At 35.9% G+C, this 26,146-nt stretch overlaps 1 protein-coding gene across 1 annotated transcript in view; it reads left to right on the top strand.

Moving 5' to 3' along the window:
• Positions 1-26,146, top strand: part of DACH2 (dachshund family transcription factor 2) — a 632,298-nt gene that overhangs the window by 7,801 nt on the left and 598,351 nt on the right. The window lies entirely within an intron of this gene.

Genomic DNA, 26,146 nt, shown 5'->3' with positions numbered 1-26,146 from the left:
ACATTTACTAAATGAATACAGTCATGGACACACGCACACATTTATTCCTCTCATCAGAATTCTTTGTACAGATTGCTGTGCTTTAAAAAAGCTAAGAGGTAGTTACATAAAGTATACAATTATAAAAAGATACTAATCCTAAAATTTTAATTCCATTATAAAACCATTTATATCATGCCACAGAATTTTCACAAATATACATATAAAGCTATCCAAATCTATTATATGACATTAGAATGTTTAATTGAAACATATCTTTAAAGAAAGTTTGACTTGAAATTTTCTTTTAGTGAAAACCCATAGGAGATGTTCTAATATTATTAATAGGCAAGAATTAATAAATAAAACAAGCCTACTACCATAAAATGATTCTCAACTATTTAGATTTATTCTCCTTGATGTCAGCACTAAACCAGGCTGTTGACTTTTGATCTTTTTTGAAACAGTGAATGCATGTTTATCAAAAATGAGTTGGTAAGAAGAGAGTTTTCCTCCCTTCTATCTATAGTTTGTGAACAGGAAGAGAAATACTTACCTATAATGCTTTATTTTTTTCTTGGATAATCTCAAGACCCATCCAATTGCAACACAAATTTGCATGAAGTATTCCCCACCCCCCACCCCCTATTTAAAGGAATAGCTTAGTTCTTTCCGGTGTAATTAATTTTGAAGAGTAACATTTCCTTTCATCTAGGACCCCTGAGGTTGAAACTACTCATATGCATGTACTATTTTGACCCATCATAATTATTTAGTTTATTAGAGCAAATAGTGGTGAAAACTTTGCAATTATACTACTGGAAAAATACGTAGTACAGGAAAGTTTAAAAAATAATGAACCACAGTATTTTTATTGCTATATAACCTTTTTATTTTTAAACAAGTTGACTGCTTGATAGTGTATAATGTAGTGTGCATGTTAAAGTATAAAACATTCAATTGCAATTGTGTCCAATGAGCTTATCAGGTTGCTGGCAACTGATAGCTGGTAACAGCATTTAGGCTACATTTTGTCTATCTGCTATTTATGTGATGGGTTGAAAAGAAAACAAGTAATATTGATCTGTCTCCGGATTAAAGCTTGAAATGGGCAACAGCCTAAACACAAAAGGCTTTTTTAAAATTTCTCAGCTTGCCATTGATCTCCTAGTTTTATTGCATTCATTATTTATTAAAAGAATTTGCAAGCTAAACATAACGTTAAGCTAGTTTGCACACAGGGACCGCACTTAGGAAATTGAATGGAAATTGCATTAGAGATGAACATCTGTGCTATTTTTCCACTCATGTGTTTATGGGTTTGTATAAAAGGTGTATTGGATTAACAGTTATAACCATTTTGGCTTACAGCAATATGTTAGATTCTGTGCTTTTAGTTATTTTGGAAGAAGTCTCTCTCTCACTTGTTTGCCTATGAAGTATAATAATATCACAAACACTATTTGGATAAATTTGTTTTATGATTATATTTGTTAGTGCATTACCTACATTATGTATCAATTGTGAGTCTCCCTGCTTCATTGAAGTAAAAACATTTTTAAAAATGCATATTTAATTATCATATAAGACTATACTATCTCTTAATGGCTTTTGATAGTAGGCTACATAAGTGCTATTTACACAGTACCTATTTTAAGAATGTTGAGTTTAATGTCATATTAAAGCACACCAGATTCACAGAAATAATATAAAAATTTTAATGTGACCATCCATAATATGTTATTATATGTGTATGTTAAGCCTTGATCCCTCTGAAAGGATAATAAACCTTCAGACACTGAGGACTTGTTCTATATAACACTACAGAAAATAGGGCGGGATGCTTTATGATATGGTTCCCCTCTTGAATTCAGTCCTAGGAAGTTTAATTACAAAAACTCAAGAGGAGCTCACCTGAAATAGTTCTCTGGAGGACATAAGTTAGACCCTAGTGAGTATCTTTATTGCAGTATTGTCTTTAATCTGTAAACATTTGGAAAATTCATTCTATCCACTTTATTAGAATTTAAATAAATAAATCAAAAACCTGTTCGCAATAATTTTGATCTCTTGTGATTAGATTTGTCATAATAGAGAGAGAGAGAGAGAGTGAGTGTGTGTGTGTGTGTGTGTGTGTGTGTGTGTATAGAGTATATTCTGTGGTGCCAGACAGTATTCTAGGTGAAGAGAGTGAACAAAACAGTCTCCTCTCTTATGGCGCTTACATTATAGAATCATGCTGTCTTTAGCTTAGGGTATGTAAACTGAATATCCCCCTTTTATATCTGTTAAATTGTGAAATCTTAGAGGTTACAAATTTTTGCCATATTCATTGTTGAATAATCCTTAAGTTTCCTTTCTCGTATCGGCCTCGTGTTATATCAGTAAACACTAGATGTTTTTTTCAGTCTTTACAATTATACCAGAAAGGTCCAACTAAAACTAGTTATTGATATATAAAATATATGAATGTAGAGAATTGCTTATGTTATAAATAAAATACACATCAAGAGAAGCTTGGAATAAAACGGGTATTTTAACTTAAGAATGGCTATAGTTAATTGACTTTAGTATCTTTTCTCTGACATATATTTGTTGCAAGGGATATGAGACCTTAAAAATTCATAAAATTATTCATTCTATGAGAGATATGCTTTTGTACTAGAATGTGCAACTATGGATTAGAAGAACGTGGTTTATTTTCCCCATGTAAAAAGGCTTGCTTTCATTTATGTTAGAGTTTTAAATAGATCCTCAAGCTTAGAGTTTGATATATGCTTTGCTTGTAGTCCTACACAATATTATGTGTCAAAAATTAAAACAGAGATGAGAAAAAGTTATTTGTTTTTATTTGTTCAGAATACATTGACCCTTACATGTATTATATTTAAACATAAATAACTCTGGAAAATAAGATTACTTGCAAACATGTATAATTAAATGTTTAATGTTAGTGTTAAACTTGCTGCCTTGAAAATAGACTATGGTCTGCTAAACTTCTAAATGTATTTTGTAAAAAAGTTTATGAGTACCCTCTAGGTTTTTATTTGAGGAAGACAAAAGGGAAATTCATTCATACAAAGAAATTTACTGCATGGTGCATTTGATGCATAGGACACAAATCTTTGGTCTCATTTTATTTTATTTATTTTTTTATTCTTTAAGCTCTTTATTGGAATATAATTGCTTTACACTGTTGTGCCAATTTTTGCTGTACAACAAAGTGGATCAGCTGTATTTATACATATATCCCCACATCACCTCCCTCCCGCGACTCCTTCCCACCTTCCCTATCCCAGCCCTCTAAGTCATCACTCAAAATTGAGTTGATCTCCCTGTGTTATGCAGCAGCTTCCCACTAGCTATCTGTTTTACATTTGGTAGTGTATATATGTCAATGCTATTCTCTCACTTCGTCCAGGCTTCCCCTTCGCCATCCCCCCAACCTGCCCTGTGTCCTCAAGTCCCTTCTTTACATCTGCATCTTTATTCTTGCCCTGTCACTGGGTTCTTCAGTATTTGGTCTCTTTGTATAAGCCAGTTAGAATATTCAGTTTGAACACACACACACACGTGTATCGTGTATATGTGTGTGTTTCTGTTTAGGTGTATATATAATATGTATATATTATATATTCCCAATTCAACTCATTTGTCACTTCATGTCAACAAATATTAAATAAGTTCCTGCTATTAGTCTGTGCAGGGCTACTTTTCAAGGGGAGAGTAGTGATCTTAAGAACTATCCAGATTCTTATTTGTCCCATCTCCAGATTACCTAGGTAGAGTTTTATTGTTACATGGTTAACTCTCAGGTAACCTACATTAATGCAAGGAATAGTAAATGATGTATACTCTTCAAAATTGTGGAAAATTAAAATAACATTAATTAGGCTTTGCAGTACATTAGAAAAATGTTTATGGTACATTTACCTGTATAAATATATTTTGCTTATTCTACTATTAAATTGTATTTACATTTTATAGATATTCACTTGTGGGCAGTAGAGGTAGCCCAGAAACATGCTAAGGTTGAATTAAATCTGATATTAAATGCTTCATGTACAAAACATCTGAAGTGAACAAAGCATAAGCAGACATAGAGCTTATATGTCATAGCTAACAGCGTGTGCTGGATCATGTTAGTGCTTAACTAAATTAGTATGTTTTGCTTGAATTTATCCTTATGTTGTCTATGGAAATATTTATCCACTTAATGGATACAGTACTCATTATAGCTATTAGCAGATCAAAACCTGGCAAACTGCGTGAGTCCAGTTGTTGACTTTAACATGCTTTCCTGTACTTAGGAACCCTCAATAACCGTCTTCCGTAAGTTAAATAAACATTTGTTGACATAGGAGGAATCATGGCTTTGGGGTTAAAACATATTGATGAGTATAGCACTCAATCAGATTTTTGTGAAGCGTTTATACTTTATGGTTGGGATAATTAATTGATATTCCACTTGCAGTTTAAAAAATGGAACGTTATGGTCTTGATGCTGATCTTATCCTGCAAAAGTGGCATTTTGATGATGGGCACATGTTGGACATTGTGATCTCTGAAGAGGGTAGCAACTGCTCCAGAGCTTAATTGATGCAAGTACATTTGGTATAGATGCTTTCTGATTGGGATTAGTCCTTGTCATACTAGAAGACTGACAGGTTTTTGCTATTTTAGGGGCATGTTCTTTTTCACGAGGTTGTATGATGTTTACATAATCCCCATTCTACTAGAGTCTAAAGCTTTTCTTATTCTTTGCAGTTTAGTCCCACTGAATTGAATGACTGCTCTTCTGTGTATTGTTTTTTTTTTTCCCCAAGAGGACTCTCAGTTTTTAAATGTAAATACAACTCAAGAAATTCTGCTTTTTAGATCTTTTTCTGTATTAGTGGGAAAAATTTAAAAGTGCCCATCAAAGAAGGGGCAGTGGAGCTCAATAATTTAAAGTTTTCTGTCCAATTAGGAAGGCTCTTGATTTTGAAGACAGGAGGACTATCATTTTGGTCATGTTAGCATCAATTAGCATTGATTTGGTCATGTTAGCTCCATTTGTGCATGGACAAAGGAATGAAGCTAAATAAGGGTGAAGAAAACTTGATGAGAAAATATTTCTCATGGAAATATTGAATGGACTAGGAACTAGATGATAGATGAGAGGTATGCAGCATAATGTGGACTAATGAAGTCCTTTCCATAGAGCTGTTGAATGAATTATCTCTTTTAATTGCATTCATTTTATTTTAGTAGTTAGTTTAAGCAGATTCATGAGCAGGAACAGGAAGCATAAAATATTAGATATAAGTAAAAATAAAAACACTGAAGGCAGAATATGGAAATGTTATTCCATTTGCGGTGAGCTGGTAGCATTTAAAACCATAATAGAACATTTGCATATGTGTTGTCACTAAAATAATATTCCTTTACTGTACTAGTAAATGTTATATTATTTCTAAAATATTTTATGCAGTGTCCTTTTATATTTCTTCTGTAAGTTCCCTTACTATTACTGGTCTTTTTGCCTGATTCTAGTTTGCCATAGCACATTTTTGAAACACATGTTGAGTATGAATTTTTAAAAAGGGTTACATTTTGCCTTTGGGTATGTGTGTGAAGTTTTTATTGTATTCAATAGTAACTAAGTTTGTATTTTAGGGAGTAATTTGAACCATTGCATTCAAGATTGTTTAATGAACATTAAAATTTGAATTAAAGAACATCAGAAAGTGGCATTTTGGGTCATTTTTGTATTTAATAAGTACAGTAAAGTTTAAATATTTCCTTCATGTCTTCTGCCTGAAAATATATCTGGAAGTTTAAAATCACTAGCTAGGTGTAATAGTAAAAAACTTTACATGTATATACTGGTTTATAGTTTATATAGTGTTTTCATATATATTAGCTCATTTAATCTAATCTTTAGTCTATTTTTATAATTTTGTGAAATTTATAAATTTTTAATAAACAGATGGCTGATCACTTTACAACATGATGCTTCTGGGGATCACTTAATCTCACTTAGACTTTTTTCACTCAGTGCTAAATCAGCATCATCCATAGTTATCATGAAACTTATAGTGCTTCTAGGGAATAATATTACCTTATGTTTGTGCAGAAGTTCACAGGCTGCGAAGCTTGATCATACACTGTTTGCATTTATCCTCACAGCAACTCTACAAAGCATATCATCTGATTGTGAATTTAAGAGAGAAAATTGAAATGTAGGTAAGGAAAATGAATTGCTTAAGGCCATAGAATTTAGTATAGGCAGAGACAGTCCTTGAATCTAAGCTTCTGTTTTACCCCCTCTGGTACATTATGCTCTCTATGCTGTCTCTGAAGCGGTAAGTCTTGAGAGACGGACTTGAACAAACAAATTTTGTTAGGGGGTGGGTTGGTTGTCCCAGATATTCAGGGAATTATGGAAAAACTAGTGGTGGGAAATAAAAACTAGTAGCAAAGAGAAGCGCTACACAAGAGCTTCCCTAGAATGTCTTCAGTGTACATGCCTGATGGGAAATACTGCCTTTTAATGAAGATGTTTTCAGAAATATAGTAACTGAACTTCCTTGGTGGAGACTCAATTCCATATGCATATACAGAAAGATCTTGGGAACCAACAAAAATTTAACATTTTGAATGGAAAAGTGAAAGGAATAATAATTCAAGAAAGTGTGGAGATGGCAGTAGCTCATCAAAGCATAATATTGAAAGAATTTAAGAAGCTGGGATCTAGTTACTAAAAAATATGACTTGTCTCCTGTGTCCAAAATACTAGCATTCGTGGGTAACTTCAGAGAACTTTAAATCTTGTTGTAGTGTAAACACATAAAAGAGATTACTAGTTGTTCATTCATCAAATAGCTGTTGAGTGTCTATTCTGTGTCAGGCATTCTTCTAGGTGTTTGGGGTATATTTATTAAAAATAAAGATCCCTGCCCTTGAAAAGGGGGTTATATTCTAGGGTAGGGTAGTATGGATAGAGGAAGACAATAAACAATATGCATAATAAAGAAGTCAGTTATACTGTGTGTTAGAAGGTGGTAAGTACTATGGAAAATATAGAGCAAGTAAAGCAAGGTAAGGGTAAGGGGGGCGGAATTAGAGTTGGTTGCAGTTTTAAATAAAATGGGTACTATAGGCCTCATTGAGAATGTGAGCTTTGTTCACAGAGAGGAGTTAGCCTAGGCAAATCTGGGGAAAGTGTCTCAGACTGAGAAAAGAGTTTGACCAAAAGCTCTAAAACAGGAGCATGCCTAGTTGGTTTGAGGAATAGTAAGAAGGCTAGTTTGGCTGGAGTGAAGTGAGTGAGGGAAAGAGTAGTAGGAACAAGATCATAATGGTAATGTTGGGAGGTTATATAGGGCCTTTTAGGACATTTTGAGGACTTTTACTCTGAATGAAATGAGGAGTCACTGCAGAGCTTTGAGCAAGGCTATCACATGATTTGACCTAGGTTTCTGAAGGATCACTCTGGCTGCTAGGTTGAGAACAGGCTTCAAGTGGGGCAAGAGTAGAAGCAGTTAGGATGCTACTGCAGTGAACAAGGAGAGAGATGGTGGTGGCTTAGACCGTTGCGGTAAAGTAGAGATAGTAAGAATTGGTCAGATATAAAACCAACAGACCTTTCTGATGGACTAGATACTGCGTATAAGAGAAGGAAAAGAGTCACAGAAAATGCCATGATTTTGGTCTGAGTAACTGGAAGCATGAATGTTCCATCATTTGCGAAGGGGAAGGCTGTAGGTGGAGCAGGTTTAGGGAGAAAGTTCAGGAGTTCAGCCTTATATGTGTTAGTTTTTAGATATGTTTTAGCCTTTTCAGCAAAGATGTATGTATGTCTTGTGTTTGGAAGGAATCCCTGAACAGTAAATATAAATTTTGGACAGGAGTGTCTGTAAATAGAAAAAAGGAGAGTTTCAAAGACTAAGTCCTGGGTCTCACCAACAGAAATAAATTAGGGAAAGGGGAGGAATCAACAAAAGCCTGAGAAGAAACATGCAGTGAGGTGGGAGGAAAATCAAGAGAGAATGGTGTCCTGAAAGCTAAACACAGAAAATGTATCAAAAAAGAGGCAGTGATCAACCATATCAAAGGCTGCTTATGAGCCAGAAACCATAAGGACTGAATGTTGGCCATTGGATATGGCAATGGAAGTCACTGGTGAGCTTTATGAGAGCAGTTTTGGCAGAATAATAAAAATGAAAAAGTCTGAGTGATGTGTTTAAGAGAGATTAGGAGGAAATGAATTGGAAACAGAGTACAGACAACTCTTTCCAGGGATTTGCTGCAAAGAGAGCAAACAACTGGAGGTGGGAGGGAGTAGCTTGAGAGTAGAGGGGAATGGATTAAGAGGTTATAGCATGTACTGTTGGGAATAATCCAGTAGAAATTTTTAAAAAATGATGTTGTAGGAAAGAGAAGTATTGCTGAAATGATATTTTTGAATAGGAGAGAGCAGATAGGATCTAGTGCACAAGCAGAAGCATTGACTTTAGGTAGGAGCAAGGTTAGTGCATTTCTATTAACAGATTGTGGAGATTCTGGTTGCTGTGGTATTGGGACTCCATTGGAAGTCCTCTTCTCATTGTTTCAATTTTCTCAGCGAAGTGAAAAACAAGTCATTAGTTAAGAATAAGGATTGGAAAGGAAGTTTTGGAGATTTGAGGAGAAAGAGAAGATGTAAAATAGCCATCTATATGAGTAGGAGAGTTAAACTACTTAAAGTTTAGTATGATTGCCAGGCAACATTAAATGCCCGTTTACTTAATAATTCCTTGTTTACCATGGGTGTGCTGTGCTTCAGTTAAGCCATCTTGAAGAACATGGTGAAAAATAACATTTTCTAAATAATTGAAATAATGTTTGGTTTATTTCATCTGTAACATTATTTTACAATAGATTATGTGCTTCATTTTATTATGAACTGACTTTATACCAGAAGCGTTAATGGTCCCAGGATGTGTGTTTGTTGATCTTATTAGTACATCATATACTCATGAAGAGTACATTAAGCTCCTCCTACTTTCATTTCAACACATTGGTGTTTTATAAACAGAGTACTACAAAGCTGCTTGGCACGGTCCAGAACTGGGAAATAGTCATGGTTCTTTACTTATAGATGGTCCATAATGCATTCAAAGTGGTAGAAACCCAGTCTCTCTCTCTCTCTCTCTCTCTCTCTCTCTATATATATATATATATATATATATATATGTATGTATTTAACATCTACTGTTCTGATTCATGCATTATTAACCTCACATGGAATCTACTTATACAGCTCCTGCTGTAGTCACTACTTCTCCTCACTTCTCTTTGACTATTCTTGGGATTTTTGTGACCTTGGAGGTTTGATGATGAAGAAATAGTTAAGCTTTAAATCAGGTTCTCATGTGAAATCATAGCAGAGCAAAGCTAAGAAGTTGGTGATCTTAATCTTAATTCCTTGCTAATTACCTAGGAAACGAAGTTTCTCTGATGGGGCATGCCCGGCCATTCACCTGGCATGTTAATAGAGTGCTTGGGAAGAAGGGTTTGGTCAGCATTTGCAAACTAATAGATTCTGTCATTGATTCTGAGTGAGTTTTAATTTCTGCAGCTGGAGAAGAGCAAAGGAAGCCAGATGTAGTAACATCTGCTATTAAGACTCTTGTTTAGGGAAAAAAGGCAGTTCCATTGTGAAAATTTGATTTTAGCTCTGTTGGGTTGATTAAAAAAAATCTTGTTTCCTTTCTTTGCATAGCACTGAAAAGAGGCATGTGCGTACACCAGACGCTGGGTTATCTCAATCAGAATAGGCTGTGCAAAGTGTTGTGGAAAGACTATTTTAGGCGCTAGGACCTTAGTATCTAGTCCACAAAAGCAAAGTAAAGGAACAAGTGATTACTCATCCTGCCCAATATTTCAAATTTGATGAGATTAGAACTTCAAGTGAGTGTTTTATTCAAGCATGAATCATTGGCACGTTTGTTAAAACTGAATGGAAGTGAACTGAAGAGATGTAAACTGCTTAAGAAAACTGATATCAGAAAATGTTAAGGTTGAGATTCCTTTCCAGGAAGAATTGCAGTATAGAAATGCTCAATGTCTTGTTGAAAACAACCATCTTTAAAGATCTGCCTCCTCTATTAGGACTTCTTTTTATCACCTGCAATAATCTCTTGCGTCTCTGAACTTTGATCTGCAGATAGCCTTTCTTCTCTTTCTTCTCCTTCCCCTTCCCCTTCTCTGCCTCCTCCTCCTCATTTTATAAATTGTTTTAAGCTGTGTAGTTTTCTCCCTCCCTAAACTAGCTTCCAAATTCCTCAACTTCAAGAACAGTCTGTGTCGTTTTATCATTTATAGTGCCTAATGTAGTATATGGATGTAAGTACTCAAAATGTTTTCAGTTTGTTGCTTTGACAGTGTAAATATGACTTATTATAATTAAATGTATTTACTTAGGGAAATGTTCAAATTTTAAGGAAATTTATTGTTATACCTAAGGGGTGTATTTTTCTGATTCTGATTGACAGCTCCTCTTGAACAGTGAAAGCCTAGGCAATTATTATAGTGTTGCAGATAGCCACATGTATTCTAACACTTTCTAGATGTATGACCATCTAAGCCTCAGTTTTTTCATTTAAAAATGGGGATACTATTAGTCACATAACTTGTGGGGTGGTTAAGAAGATTGAGATCATGTACGTAAAGTGCTTAGCACATAGTAAGAGCTCAGTAAATGTTAGATCTTATTAGTGAAAGTGGTATCAGTGATATGTGTGAGCACACACATATACACACATTCAGAACACAAGAAAGAGAAAATCTCAGAATAAAATGAATGAGTTTTCAGAAATTTTTGCTACTAGTACTAAATTAACTGGGTGACTGTGAGTGACACTGTATGCATTTAATTTTCTAGGAAATTCTTGTCTGTTGACTTTCCAGGCTTATATGGCAGCTGGTAGGCCATTTATTACTAGTTCTATTTTGGTGGAAAATTCAGCCTTGTGTCTCATTTAGAGTTTGTGACACATGTACCCTCCCAAGGCTTAATGAGTTGTCTGCAGATGGGCTGTTATTTATTACAGTCATGTAGAATAAAATTGATTGTCTTCTAAAATTAATTTTTCATTTGCCTCCAGCCTTGCTTTAATAGAGGACACACAGTTGCCTGTTTGCAGAAATACTGTTTAATCACATTAATATCTCAGCCCCCCAGGCTGAAGAAGATAATTGTACAAACGAACAGCAAAATCTGTATCTTTAACTTCTTTTTATGATTAAATTATGCAAATGGCTTATCTCCTGCCCTTCCAAGCACTAATCATCTAATTAGGAATGATGTGTTAAAGGGATGGTTTTGAATCAGGGGAGGGATGAATGCAGGAAGCAGAAAATGGGAGCTGACAATGAAACTACTAAAGGTACAGTAATGTGTACTAGATGCATCTACATATATGGTACAGAAAGAGCTGGGAAGGCTCATACATACTATCCATAGGCCCGACTTGTGTCATCTTTTGGCGGGAAATATAGTTCCTTATCTCTGATGACATCCTTTCTGAGGTTAACTTCAAATTCTTAGTAAGGCAAGTGTTAAGTTTCCTGCGTTCTTGAAAACTCAAGAGATCTAGGAGTTTTATTATCTCGCCCAATGAAGGCGTTCGCTTGCTCTTTTAATCCATGGAGGATAATCTGCGGCCAAGGAATGGGACTGTACATTGATTATGAACATTCACAAGGTTTTCAGATTAGTACTTTAACTAAAGCAGTTCCCCTTTCCCTGAAAAATTAAACAAGGTCAGGACATGCAAAGCCAGAAAAAATATAGTCCTCCTATTAGGGAACTTAGGTTTAAATTCCAAGCAGCATTTCAGATACGTATTTACAAGATCTTACCTTCTCAGTTTTGTGCTTTTGCTTCCAGACATTGATTGTGAAGAGATTTTAGCACAATCGTCCTGTTAGCTGTGGCCATAATTATTCTATACAATATGGAGATTGTCTCTTTATCAATGATAAATATTATTATGTTAACAATTAATAACTATAATAATAAATAATATTATTATTTTCCCTTAGCAACCATGTCAAAATTTATACGTTGACATAGTGCTTATAATAATGTAAAACAAAACATAGTAAATCAGACCATAGGAATAAAATTACTGTGGGTGGTTTAGAGCCTCCGAAAATTCTTTCTTATAGGTATATTTGTGGGAGTCAGAAATCGTAATGTTTATGTCTTTTTAATATAGTCTTTTATTGATTCGAATTCTGTGCTGGTTATTACAGTGAACTTCAAGGTATTTTCTTTAAATAACGTAAACCATTTCCCAACGTATTTGAGAACAAAATCTTAGCAATATATCCTAAATAGAACATTTTTTTGTTTTTTTGTACCAGATTTGTACCAAATAAATTTTCTCAAGTTTTTGAAACCATTGCTGTCATTCTGTTAATATTTCTCATTGAGCTTATCCTCCTGCATGTGCTGGTTCAGTTCACTGAGAAGACCTACTGATCACCAGCAGCTGCTGTTTATTGGCATGTGGCAGGTCTTTATGATATTGATGCCAACTGGATATAGGCATTTATTTAACATCTTTGCTTGTTAAAATTAGGCATCAAACTATAGATTATCTGCTTCTATTGAGGAAAAATGTTTAAGCTATTTATTTGGACAATTGAAGCCAATGAGTCTAACCTATTGGACTTTTCAAGGTTGACATTTTTGAACTTTGTTCTGGAGATTTGACATGCATTCCTGTAGAGGACAGCCGTTTATATCTAGATTTCTGCAGTGGAGAGACCACTGCCTCCAGGACTGCACTTAATTCAGAAGGGCTAAGTTAGCTTATGGAAGTAAAGAGTGAATCCTTAATAACTTACTTCTTTGCCATCCCGTGAATCTTTTTCTTGCTTTTCCTTTTGGAAAATAACATGATTATTACATTTCTCACCCCCACCCCCCTGTAAAGTGGTGTATTACCGTATCATATGATAAAAAAACAACGAACTGAAAATGTCCCTATTAATAGATTCTTTTTTGAGATTGAGTTAATCCTTAGTCACCACTGTGGTTTACCAATGAATCTAAATAAGTTTAACAGACATTCCTTTGGTTTTAAAGGAGCCAGAGGAGAATGGTTTGAATATCTGGGAATAGTAATAATTGATTTTATAATCCCTGGCTTATAGTAAGTTTTCTGTAGCATGTTATTTGTATGCGATGATAGAGCAGTGATAGTCAAACTCATTGCTATTATTTTATTAAAATAAATATTTTTATGATTTTTGATTTAATTCTTTACATGAAAGGTTAACAGGAGATCTGCTTTAGTTGATTGAGAAACTCACTCACAACATCAAGTGCTACCCATATCTCCTGGGCTCATAAAACACCTTTATAGAATCCTAGGGTTATGAGAAACAGATTTTAAAACATAGTTTGGAGCAATTAAGTGCTTTTCAAGTATCATCAAGAAAGTTGGAAAAGACTTTGAATCTAAAACTCCACTATTTTTTCTTCATTTAAGGCCTAGAATAGGGGATGCATAAAACAAGCTGGCTATCCACCAAAGGGAGATTAGGTACCCTCTACAGGAAGCTTATCTTCTCTGAGAATTGAAAAAACACTCAGAGAAGTTTATCATCTACTGTTACATTATAGCCAGAATTATGAGATCACTTTCTTAAAATTCCAAACTACAAGCAGTTGGGCTTATAATATGCCTCAAGAGAACTCAGAGGAAAAGGAAATATGGAAGATTAACATGCTACTGTTTTATTTCTCCTCCTCTTCAATGTTTGGGAATGGTGAGTGATCTTTGGAAAACCTGAGATGACCATATATGTATGGCGACTTGATATATGTCAAACCTTAGTAAATCTTCTGATGGCCAAGAATATATGCCTCTGGTGAACCCTACCTGTAAGAGACAACCTTCTATATTCCCTAAGAATATAGGGTAGCACTGTCAGTAGTTTTTCTCAGTGTTCCTGTCATTCATGTGACTATTTATTTTCTCCAATCCTTTATACTGTGTAGTGGTAGGGAATCTTAATGAGATGGGACAGGGCTTATAACCCCAGGCTGTAATTTCTAGGTAATTAGTTTAAGACGCTGAGGCAGAGGAAGAACATGTCTTTTAGTTTGCTAAAGGGCCTGATTCCTTACCCAGTGCATACTTAACCTTCTGGCATACCTGGTTCTCTAGAATCTTGCCCTTGGTTGATACCAGTTTTGTGGTAGTGATTAATTTCTGTATTTTTTGTAGGAGCTTTTGAAGTTGACTCATTTTCACAGTTCTATTAAACCATTCAGAGTGATATTTATTCAACGTAGAACATTATATAGCCTTTCATACATATTCTATATATAGAGGTTATTAAATAAATTTTGAATAACTTTCTAATGCCCCATAGCATTAGTTTCAAAACCTGATTTATTAAATGGCATTCATTACCATGTATCTGTACCCAAACAGACATGGCTGCTGCACTACAATTAAATGAAAATTTGTAGATTAAAGTTCCTAGAAGAAAATAAGTATGCAATCTTTTTTTTCTTTTTTTTTTCCTTTTTATATTTTTTTAATTTTATTTATTTATTTATTATTTTTGGGGGGGCACACCAAGTTCAATTATCTGTTTTTATACACGTATCCCCATATTCCCTCCCTTCCTCAACTCCCCCCCACCCTCCCCGGCCCAGTCCTCTAAGACATCATCCATCCTCGAGTTGAACTCCCTTTGTTATACAGCAAGTTCCCACTGGCTATCTATTTTACAGTTGGTAGTATATAGATGTTTGTGCTACTCTCTCCCTTTGTCTCAGCCTCCCCTTCACCCCCACCCCCCAAAACCTTGAGTTCTCCAGTCCATTCTCTGTATCTGCATCTTTGTTCTTGTCTTGCCACTGAGTTCATAAGTACCATTTTTAGATTCCGTATATGTGAGTTAGCATACAATATTTGTCTTTCTCATTCTGACTTACTTCACTCTGTATGACAGACTCTAGGTCTATCCACCTCATGACATATAGCTCCATCTCATCCCTTTTTATAGCTGAGTAATATTCCATTGTATATATATGCCACATCTTCTTTATCCATTCATTTGTTGATGGGCATTTAGGTTGCTTCCATGTCCTGGCTATTGGAAATAGTGCTGCAATAAACATGATGGTACATGTTTCTTTTGGGATTATGGTTTTCTTTGGGTATATGCCCAGGAGTGGGATTACTGGATCATATGGTAGTTGTATTTTTTGGTTTTTGAAGGAACCTCCAAATTGTTTTCCATTGTGGCTGTACCAACTTACATTCCCACCAACAGTGCAGCAGAGTTCCCTTTTCTCCACACCCTCTCCAACATTTGTGGTTTCCAGATTTTGTGATGATGGCCATTCTGATCAGTGTGAGGTGATCCCTCATTGTAGCTTTGACCTGCATTTCTCTGATGATGAGTGATGTTGAGCATCTTTTCATGTGTGTGTTGGCCATCTGTTGGTCTTCTTTGGAGAAATGTCTATTTAGGTCTTCCACCCATTTGTGGATTGGGTTATTTCCTTTTTTGATATTAAGCTGCATGAGCTGCTTGTATATTTTGGAGGTTAATCCTTTGTCCATTGTTTCATAGGCAATTAGTTTTTCCCATTCTGAGGGTTGCCTTCTAGTCTTGTTTATGGTTTCTTTTGCTGTGCAAGAGCTTTTAAGTTTTATGAGGTCCCATTTGTTTATTCTTGATTTTATTTCCATGATTCTAGGAGGTGGGTCCAAAAGGATCTTGCTTTGATGCATGTCATAGAGTGTTCTGCCCATTTTTCCTCTAGGAGTTTTATAGTGTCTGGCCTTACATGTAGGTCTTTAATCCATTTGGAGTTTACTTTTGTGTATGGTGTTAGGAAGTGTTCTAATTTCATTCTTTTCCATGTAGCTGTCCAGTTTTCCCAGCACCACTTATTGAAGAGGCTGTCTTTTTTCCATTGTATATTCTTGCCTCCTTTGTCAAAGATAAGGTGCCCATGTGTGTTTGGGCTTATTTCTGAGTTCTCTATTCTATTGCATTGATCGTCCTTTCTATTTTTGTGCCAGTACCATACTGTCTTGATCACTATGGCCTTGCAGTATAGTTTGAAGTCAGGAAGCCTGATTCCACCAATTCCATTTTTCCTTCTCAAGATTGCTTTGGCTATTCAGGGTCTTTTGCGTTTCCATACAAATCGTAAGATTTCTTGTTCTAGTTCTGTGAAAAATGCCATTGGTAAATTGATCAGGATTGCATTGAATCTGTAAATTGCTTTGGGTAGTACAGACATTTTCATGATGTTGATTCTTCCAATCCAGGAACATGGTATGTCCCTCCATCTGTTTGTGTCGTCTTTGATTTCTTTCATCAATGTCTTAAAGTTTTCTGCATACAGATCTTTTGCCTCCTTAGGCAGGTTTATTCCTAGGTATTTTATTCTTTTTGTCGCAATGGTGAATGGGAGAGTTTCCTTAATTTCTCTTTCTGCTCTTCCATTGTTAGTGTATAGGAATGCAAGAGATTCCTGTGCATTAATTTTGTATGCTGCTACTTTACTAAACTCATCAATTAGTGCTAGCAGTTTTCTGGTAGAGTCTTTAGGGTTTTCTATATATAATATCATGTCATCTGCAAAGAGTGACAATTTTACTTCTTTTTGAAATTGGATTCCTTTTATTTCATTTTCTTCTGTGATTGTTGTGGCTAAACCTTCCAAAACTATGTTGAATAATAATGGTGAGAGTGGACACCCTTGTCCTGTTCCTGTTCTTAGAGGGAATTCTTTCAGTTTTTTGCCATTGAGAACGATGTTGGCTTTTGGTTTGTCATATATAGCTTTTATTATGTTGAGGTAATTTCCTTATATGCCCATTTTCTGGAGAGCTTTTATCATAAATGGATGTTGAACTTTGTCAAAAGCTTTTTCTGCATCTATTGAGATGATCATATGGTTTTTATCCTTCAAGTTGTTGACATGATGTATCACGTTGATTGATTTGCGTTTATTGAAGAATCCTTGCATCCCAGGGATAAACCCCACTTGATCATGGTGTATGATTTTTTTAATGTACTGTTGGAGTCTATTTCATAGTATTTTGTTGAGGATTTTTGCATCTATATTCATCAGTGATATTGGTCTGTAATTTTCTTTTTTTGTGACATCTTTGCCTGGTTTTGGTATCAGGATGAGGGTGGCCTTGTAGAATGAGTTTGGGAGTGTTCCACCTTCTGCAGTATTTTGGAAGACTTTGAGAAGGATAGGTGTTAGCTCTTCTCTAAATTTTTGATAGAATTTGCCCATGTATCCATCTGGTCCTGGGCTTTTGTTTGTTGGGAGATTTTAAATCATTGCCTCAATTTCCATACTCGTGATTGGTCTGTTCATAGTTTCTATTTCTTCCTGGTTCAGTCTTGGAAGATTGTATTTTTCTAAGAACGTATCCATTTCTTCCAGGTTATCCAATTGATTGGCATATAGTTGCTGGTAGTAGTCGCATGATCTTTTGTACTTCTGAGGTGTCTGTTGTTAGTTCTTTTTTATTTCTAATTCTGTTGATTTGCATCTTCTCCCTTTTTTTCTTGATGAGTCTGGCTAATGGTTTATCAATTTTGTTAATCTTCTCAAAGAACCAGCTTTTAGTTTTATTAATTTTTGCTATTGCTGTCTTCCTTTCTTTTTCATTTATTTCTGCTCTGATCTTTATGATTTTTTTCCTTCTTCTCACTTTGGGGTTTCTTTGTTCTTTTTCTAATTGTTTTAGGTGTAAGATTAGGTTGTTTATTCAATACTTTTCTTGTTTCTTAAGGTAGGACAGTATTGCTATAAACTTCCCTCTTAGAACTGCTTTTGCTGTTTCCCATAGGTTTTGGGTTGTTGTGTTTTCATTGTCGTTTGTTTCTAGATATTTTTTGATTTCCTGTTTGATTTCTTTAATGATTTCTTGGTTGTTTAATAGTGAATTGTTTAGCCTGCATGTGTTTGTATTTTTTGCAGTTTTTTTCCTGTAATTGATATCTAGTCTCATGGCGTTGTGGTCTGAGAAGATGCTTGATATGATTTCAATTTTCTTGAATTTGCCGAGGTTTGATTTGTGACCCAAGATGTGATCTATCCTGGAAAATGTTCCGTGTGCACTTGAGAAGAAGGTGTATTCTGTCGTTTTTGGATGGAATGTCCTATAAATATCAATTAAGTCGAGATGGTCTAATGTGTCATTTAAAGCTTGTGTGTCTTTATTTATTTTCTGTTTGGATGATCTGTCCATTGATGTAAGTGGGGTGTTCAAGTCTCCCACTCTTGTTGTGTTACTGTCGATGTCCCCTTTTATAGCTGTTAGCATTTGCCTTATGTATTGAGGTGCTCCTATGTTGGGGGCATAGATATTTACCATTGTGATATGTTCTTCTTGGATGGATCCCTTGATCATTATGGAGTGTCCTTCCTTTTCTCTTGTAATAGTCTTTACTTTCCAGTCTAATTTGTCTGATATGAGTATTGCTACTCCAGCTTTCTTTTGATTTTCATTTGCATGGAATATCTTTTTCCATCCCTTTCCTTTCAGTCTATATGTATCCCTTGGTCTGAAGTGGGTTTCTTGTAGGCAGCATATAGAAGGGTCTTGTTTTTGTATCCATTCAGCCAGTGTGTGTCTTTTGGTTGGAGCATTTAATCCATTTACATTTAAGGTGATTATTGACATGTGTGTTCCAATTACCATTTTCTTAATTGTTTTGGGTTTGTATTTGTAGGTGTTTTCCTTTTCTTGTATTTCCTACTTAGAGAAGTTCCTTTAGCACTTGTAAGGCTGGTTTGGTGGTGCTGAATTCTCTTCACTTTTGCTTGTCTGGAAAGCTTTTGATTTCTCCCTCAAATCTGAATGAGATTCTTGCTGGATAGAGTAGTCTAGGCTGTAGGTTTCTCTCTTTCAGGACTTTCAGTATATCCTGCCATTCCCTTCTGGCCTGCAGAGTTTCTGTAGAAAGGTCAGCTGTTATCCTTATGGGTTTTCCCTTATGTGTTATTTGTGTCTTTTCTCTTGCTGCTTTTAATATTTTTTCTTTGTGTTTAATTGTCATTAGTTTGATTAATATGTGCCTTGGTGTATTTCTCCTTGGGTTTATTCTGTATGGGACTCTGTGCTTCTTGGACTTAATTATTTCCTTTCCCATGTTGGGGAAGTTTTCCACTATAACCTCTTCAAATATTTTCTCAGACCCTTTCTTGTTTTCTTCTTCTTCTGGGATGCCTATAATTCGAATGTTGGTATGCTTAATGTTATTACTGAGGTCTCTGAGACTGTCTTCTATTCTTTTTATTCTTTTTTCTTTTTCCTGCTCTGTGGCAGTTATTTCCCCCATTCGATCTTCCAACTCACTTATTCGTTCTTCTGCCTCAGTCATTCTGCTGGTTATAGCATCTAGAGTATTTTTAATTTCGGTTATTTTGTCATCCATTGCTGTTTGTTTTTCTGAGTTCTTATGAACTGTTTCTTGTACTTTATTTTGTAATCAAGATTTTGTATCATTTTTACTATCATTGCTCTGAATTCTTTTTCAGGCATTTTTCCTATTTCCTCCTCATTTATTCAGTCTTGTGGGTTTTTTTCCTGCTCCTTTGCCTGTGTGGTGTTTCTTTGTTTCCTCATGGTTGTCCAAACTTTTGGGGTTGCTTGTCCCAGTGGTAGAGGTGTTTATAGAAGACTGCCCAAGCCTCAGACTAATGTCCGAGTGTTGGGTTAAACAAATACTAAGTCCAGGAAACACATACATGTATAAGGCACACAATTACTGAATCCATTAGGACATAAGGCTCTGGAAAGACCTGACAGAAGAACCCCAGTATGCTATCAGATATTCAAAGAGAAACCCAACAGAAATTGACAACTGAAACAGAGCAAATCAGAAACAAAAGCAAAAACAAACAAACAACACCTTACACATGGAAACACTAATCCAGGGAGATTTTGTAAGCTAAGATCAAATATAAAAAGAGCTAGAGTACCAGCAGACAGAATGGAGATTCTCAGAATGAAATTAGACAATTGTACTAAGAACTAAGATAAAGACAAAAACCTAATATTAAATACCAAGGCAGTGCGTCATCTGGAGAATAGAGCAAGTAGTCTGAGCAGATCAATAGTGTTGCTTATAAGTATGTTAAGATAAAATAAACTAAAAATGGCTGGAAGAAAGGGGAACAGAAGAGCGTAGTGTGATTGGAAATATGCAAATACAAAGAAAGGAATAGAAATGTATAAAAGACAGGGATGAAAGGAAGGTATGAGAGATATATTGTCCATACTACCAAAAACTTAGCTAGAAATAGAAGTATATAAAAAGGCAAAAAAATAAAAATAGAATAGAAAATAGAATAAAAAAAATTATGTTATAAAACTTGTAGATCCCTTTGGACTAAGATGGTAATTAATAAAGGAAAAAAAATCCAGAACTGATCCCAGAATGGACCTGTTCAATAGGATTGATACTAATATTTCTGTTTCCTTAGAGTCTCAGCTGTAAGTGTCCTTCTACTCACCTTGGCTTTTTTTGCATTATTCTGTGACCAGCAGAGTTTCCTTTATTGTTCATCTGTAAGCATCGGTGTGTGGGGAGGGAGAAGGTACAATAGTGTCTCCTTCCCCTGGGAGTGCGTGAGCAGTGGCACACTGTTGTTTCAGTCGGGCTTGGAGGTGCCTGTTGCAGAGGGACGCCGTTGGCTCAGGTGTAAACAGAAAGTCTCAGAGTTGCGCCTCTCTCTGGGTTTTTTTTTTTTTTCTTTTCGGCAGTCTCCCTGCTGCCCGTGTTCCAAGGGGTTTTAATGTAGCCCCGCCCGAGGGCCTGAGGGTCCCTGTTATCCCTGAGCACCATAATTAACCCACAGGGAGTCTCTCCACTGCCTGTTGCAGGCACTGAAAGAGAGAGAGAGGATATGCTCGCTGCTCCTCCCCCCGGCCCGTGAGCCTGCAGCATCCAGCTGCCATCATGGCCGGGCAGCTCTCAGGGGCAGGCACTCCTCGCCGTGGATCTCTTCCCTCCTGTCCTCTTGGTCTGTCACTTTACTGGCAACAATTTTTCTCACCCTGAACTAGCTCTCCTGTTCCCACGCTCCCACTCCCGGACCCTCTGTTCAGCTGTGAATCGACGTCTGGGTCTGGGAACGCTGAGCTGCGCGGTGCGGACCCTCCGTATGTTTCTCACTCCCTCCTGTCTGCCACAGCTCCGCGGCTTCACCCTCTTTGAGCTGTCGTAGATGCCTCCCTACCGGTTATGTCGGGATCCTTGCGGTCCTTTCTGGTTTCCGAGGTCGTCTGCTGGTGTTCAGTAGGTTCTCTGTGGGAATTATTGCATCTTTTGGTGCATTCCCAATGCGTCTGTGGAGAGGGATGCATTCCTTGTCCCTCTACTTCGCCGCCATCTTTTTCCACATCTATGCAATCTTTTTATAGGGTTTGAAGGTATAATAATAATTTCTATTTATTGAGCATCATCTGTGAGGCAGACGCAGTGCTTAGGACTTTCCAATCATTACCCAGTTTAATCCTCACAATCACCATACGAGTTTGCTATTGCTAGTCTCTTTTGTACAGTTGAGAAACCTGAAGCTAAAGGAAATTTACAAAAGACCTAGTCAATGCAGAGCCAGGAATTTTCTGACACCAAACCTATGCTCTTTTAGATTATTCTATTCTGTACTAACTTAAATAATACGTTAATTAAACATCTGTAAATTGAGGCACCAACTGGATTAGACTCAAGGAAAGGATATTTGAAATAAGGACAGAAAATTGAAATGATCTGAATTTGGTTGCTTGGAATATAGAACACATCTTGATAATTGATATATACTAGTGCATTTTTGAGGGGTAGTAATATTGGCAAATGCTAGTTTTCTTCAGATATATTCCCATCAAGCTCTGAATATAAATGGTATAGAGATTGTCATCTGTATAATGAATACCTGTTTATTTTGACATGTCATTTATTCATTGAACTTATCAGTAAACATTCCAAATAATGGAAAATAAATTTCAGGGGGAAATAGAGTCACTGAACCTACCATTTTTCTGTTTCTCTTGTCTATTGCCTCTAAATGATAAAATGATGTTTTGAAGACAGGCAGTAACAATACTCTAAAAAATAATTCGGGCTGTTGAATATTAAGTAGGATGTTTATAGGGAGTTATAAACTGGAAAAACTCTTACGTCTCTGCTGCACAGGATTTAATTTTGCAATTTACTGCAATTTCAAGGAGAACGAGAGACCACATTTCATTCAACATTGCAAAGGAAGCATATTGGGGAAAGTAGTGAGAATCCATACAAACTGGGGTCCAGACCCCAGGCAGGGGTATAGAATAAGTCAATTAACATTTTCCTAAGAACAGCGATGATCTAAATTGCAGGGCATATATGGACTTCCTTCTTCATACATACATTTTCATGACACTTTGTTCAGTTAGTACTACCTCATTTTGTGATTGGAGGCACCAAGTCTCAGAAGGATTGTGTCCTATCAAAGCCAAACTGGCAGTGGTGGAAAAAAATGGCAATGTGCTTGATTTGAGTCCTCTAGTCATTGGACAGTGTTTTCTATGATATCATTTTCATAGCCATATAACTCAATTTACTTAGGGATCTTGGAATAGCTTATTAACAGTAATTAATAAAGTATTATGGTTACATATGATGACAGTAAAGTTTAATGAGAGGTATTCATTATAACAGAGTGAGATGTCTGACTGGATATTGTGAAAACATGGTCAGAGGTGTTAACTATCTTGAGATTATAATTTATGCTATCAGAGGAAAATTTCTCGTAAATTTTTGGCATGGCATAAACTACTATAAGAGTGTATAGAAAAAGGTTTAGGAATGGTCCCTGTTTCAAATCTTACCATATAAGGGAGAAACTGCAAGATATTTTAGTTGATATATACTTCCTACTGAATGTAGTAACTAATAAGGTAACTTGTGGTTTGACCTAGATGGTTTTTGGGAAATCACTTAACAAAACCATTCCAACTGGAGACCAGGAGGGTGCCAGTATGTATCTAAGTCTGAGATTCCACTATGAGAAAGAAGGAAACTCCAGGACACAGAATGTCAGAAGTGTTAGAGTAGAGAGGAAATATATACCAAGGAGATGGGATAAAATAAATAATAATGGGTTTCCAAGTTTGATTTATTGTCATATACTTCTAACATGGTTTGCAGATAACTCCTGACCTGTCTTCGGGCAACTATTAATAAGGAAATGCTGTATCAGTAAGGAAGAAGGTTGTTTTATTGGTTAGATAGTCTGTTTAACCCCAAAGAAAGGGAGCTTATAAAATTTTATGTGGTCTGGAACATTTTAGGTATTTTTATCTGTACAATTGATAAGATGAAAGGGATACTCAATAGTAATTCCAGACTAGCCAATTTCCGCTGAGAATGTAATCAGCATGAATTGTTAAGTCCATTTTCTTTTCTCTGGTCCTTATTTTCTCTCTTCCACTGTATAAATGCTGTAAATCAAGAACTAAGGGAAGAACTTCCTTGGTGGTGCAGTAGTTAAGAATCTGCTTGCCAGTGCAGGGGACATGGGTTTGATCCCTGGTCCGGGAAGATTCCACATGCTGTGGAGCAACTAAGCCCGTGTGCCACAACTAATCAGCCTGTGCTCTAGAGCCTTCGAGCCACAACTATTGAGCTCGTGTGCCACAACTACTGAAGCCCGTGTGCCTAGAGCCTGTGCTCCACAACAAGGGAAGCCACAGCATTGAGAAGCCTGTGCACTGCAACTAAGAGTAGCCCCCACTCACCACAACTAGAGAAAGCCCGTGCACAGCAATGAAGACCAAATGCAGCCAATAAATTAAAACAAAACAAAACAAAACTAAGGGATGATAGAGAGGATAATGATTAAAACTCAGAGCAAATCAGTAGTTAGGAAGAGTTGTGTTGCCCTCTACTCTCAACTTTCAGTCTGGTTACAGGTAAAGAAATATTCTTTGATGGTGCCTACTGTAGAGTATTTATCTGTAGCTACAACACCAGTCTTACCAGATAAGGAATTTAACATTAGTTTCTATCTTTTTGATATAAACCTTGTAGTTGGCTGAATAATGGCTCCCCAAAGATTTCCACATCCTAATCCCCAGAACCTGTGAATACTACCTAACATGGCAAAAGGGTTTTGTTGATGTGATTAAGGTGAAGGACTCTAAAATAAGGAAAGTATCCTGAATTTTCCGAGTGGACCTGACATAATCAAAAGGGTCCTTATAAAACTTAGGTAGGAGTATCAGTAGGAGATGTGATGATGGAAGCAAGACTTTGGAGTGCTATGAGGAAGCAACTATGAGCCAAAGAAAGCAGGTAGCCTTTAGAGATCAAAAAAGGCAGGAAAATTGATTCTCCCCTGAAGGAACCAGGCATGCTGATACCTTGAATTTAGACTTCTGCCATCCAGAACTGTAAGAAAATGCATTTGTGCTGTTTTAAATCACCAAGTTTGTGATAATTTATTATAGCAGCAGTAGGAAACTAATACATACCTTAATCTCAGTTGTTTCTTCCCACATTTATTACATGACTGAGTACATGGTATACAGTAAACATTTTTTGTCGGCTATATCATCAGAAAAGCTAGTAAAAGATTAACTAGAAGTGACTTTGAGAATCTTTAATCAGTGGACAGCTGTTGAAAAGATTTGGAAAATCTTCAACATTTTAATAAAATGCTGGAATTTGTCGCAGACAGATTAAGGATTAAGGTGGCTAAATTCTATGCAAAATACTGTAGGTCTCCATATTCACACAAATATTTAGAAAGTATAGGAAGTTAGTTGTCATTAGATATTTTCACTTTGTTATCATTTAGCTCTGGCAAAAATGTCTGAAAGCAATAGACCATCTACATTGCTACTTTTATCACTGGAATTAAAATCCAATTATATTAAATAGGAAGAACGATAACTTGGGGTGTTTGGGGGGGCTTTCATTGCATTCACCTTCATAAACCATGTCAGTGAACAAATGTAATTTATTTGATTGCTTATTAAGACTCCATCATATTGATAGGTTCAAATAATGGGCAAAAGCACACCACAGATAGGCATGTTTAAAATAACAATACTTGTGTAGCTCTATAATAGCCTCAGAATGAGTTATATAAAGTACTGAGTTTTTCAGTTTAGTCTGAAGGCCTTCAGGCAGGATGTATTAGTCATTAAGTAAAGTAACTAAACCAAAAGAATATAGGTAAGACTTTTCTTAGGTCATGGTACCAAAATTCTAAATAAAAATGTTACTATGTAGATTATAGCTGAATTAAAAATACACAATATATTAAAATAAAAATATTTTATATTCATATTTTAATGTCCTTCTGGAAATGAAACATCATAAAAATGAAATCTATAATTTTCCTATTGTCAGATGATCACTCTTTCTACTTTTTCTGTCCTGTTAATAGTGTCACCTAATCCCCTAGACTTTCAATCTCATAATAATTAAAAAAAAAAATCCCTCACTTCCTTTGTTTTTCACATTCAAACTACTAGATCCTGCTGATTCTTTCTTCTCAATATTTCTGAGACCATCTCCTCTTTGGACTCCTATGCAGATCTCTACATTTCATTCTTTTCATGCTACCATAAATCCTATACTAACTCCTCTTTTTCATCCTCTGCATATTTGACCAATTTCATTACTCATTACTCTCCATCATGGAGGCTTTTCTGCAGACATTTTAATGTGCTTCAATTTCCCTTACTCAAGATGCATTCATTTGTGGAAAGCCCGCTCTACTCCTTTATACTAATACATGTCTCTTACCCTTTTGAAAATGTTTTAAAACAATCTCTTTTAATTACTCTTACTCAACTTTGGTTCCTCTTTATTCTTACTGTAATTTCTAATGCCTACTGATTACCTGACTTGTGCTTTGTAGGTGAGGCAGTGTTGGCCCATACTCACCATGGCACTCATTGCTAGGTGCTTAACTTGCCTTACCTCTTGTCAGTGTCCCAGACGTGTGTAGTATCTGTTGAGTGTTCTTGAATGCAGTTTCAGATTTATACACAGTCAGGTTTCATAGAACAATGGCCAAAAATATTACTCCATATTCTCACTATTATGAATAGTGTTGGAGTAAACAATT

The sequence above is a fragment of the Hippopotamus amphibius genome, chromosome X (assembly GCF_030028045.1).
Source record: "Hippopotamus amphibius kiboko isolate mHipAmp2 chromosome X, mHipAmp2.hap2, whole genome shotgun sequence".
Lineage (NCBI taxonomy): Eukaryota > Metazoa > Chordata > Mammalia > Artiodactyla > Hippopotamidae > Hippopotamus > Hippopotamus amphibius.
This window is presented reverse-complemented; position numbering and strand designations above follow the sequence as displayed.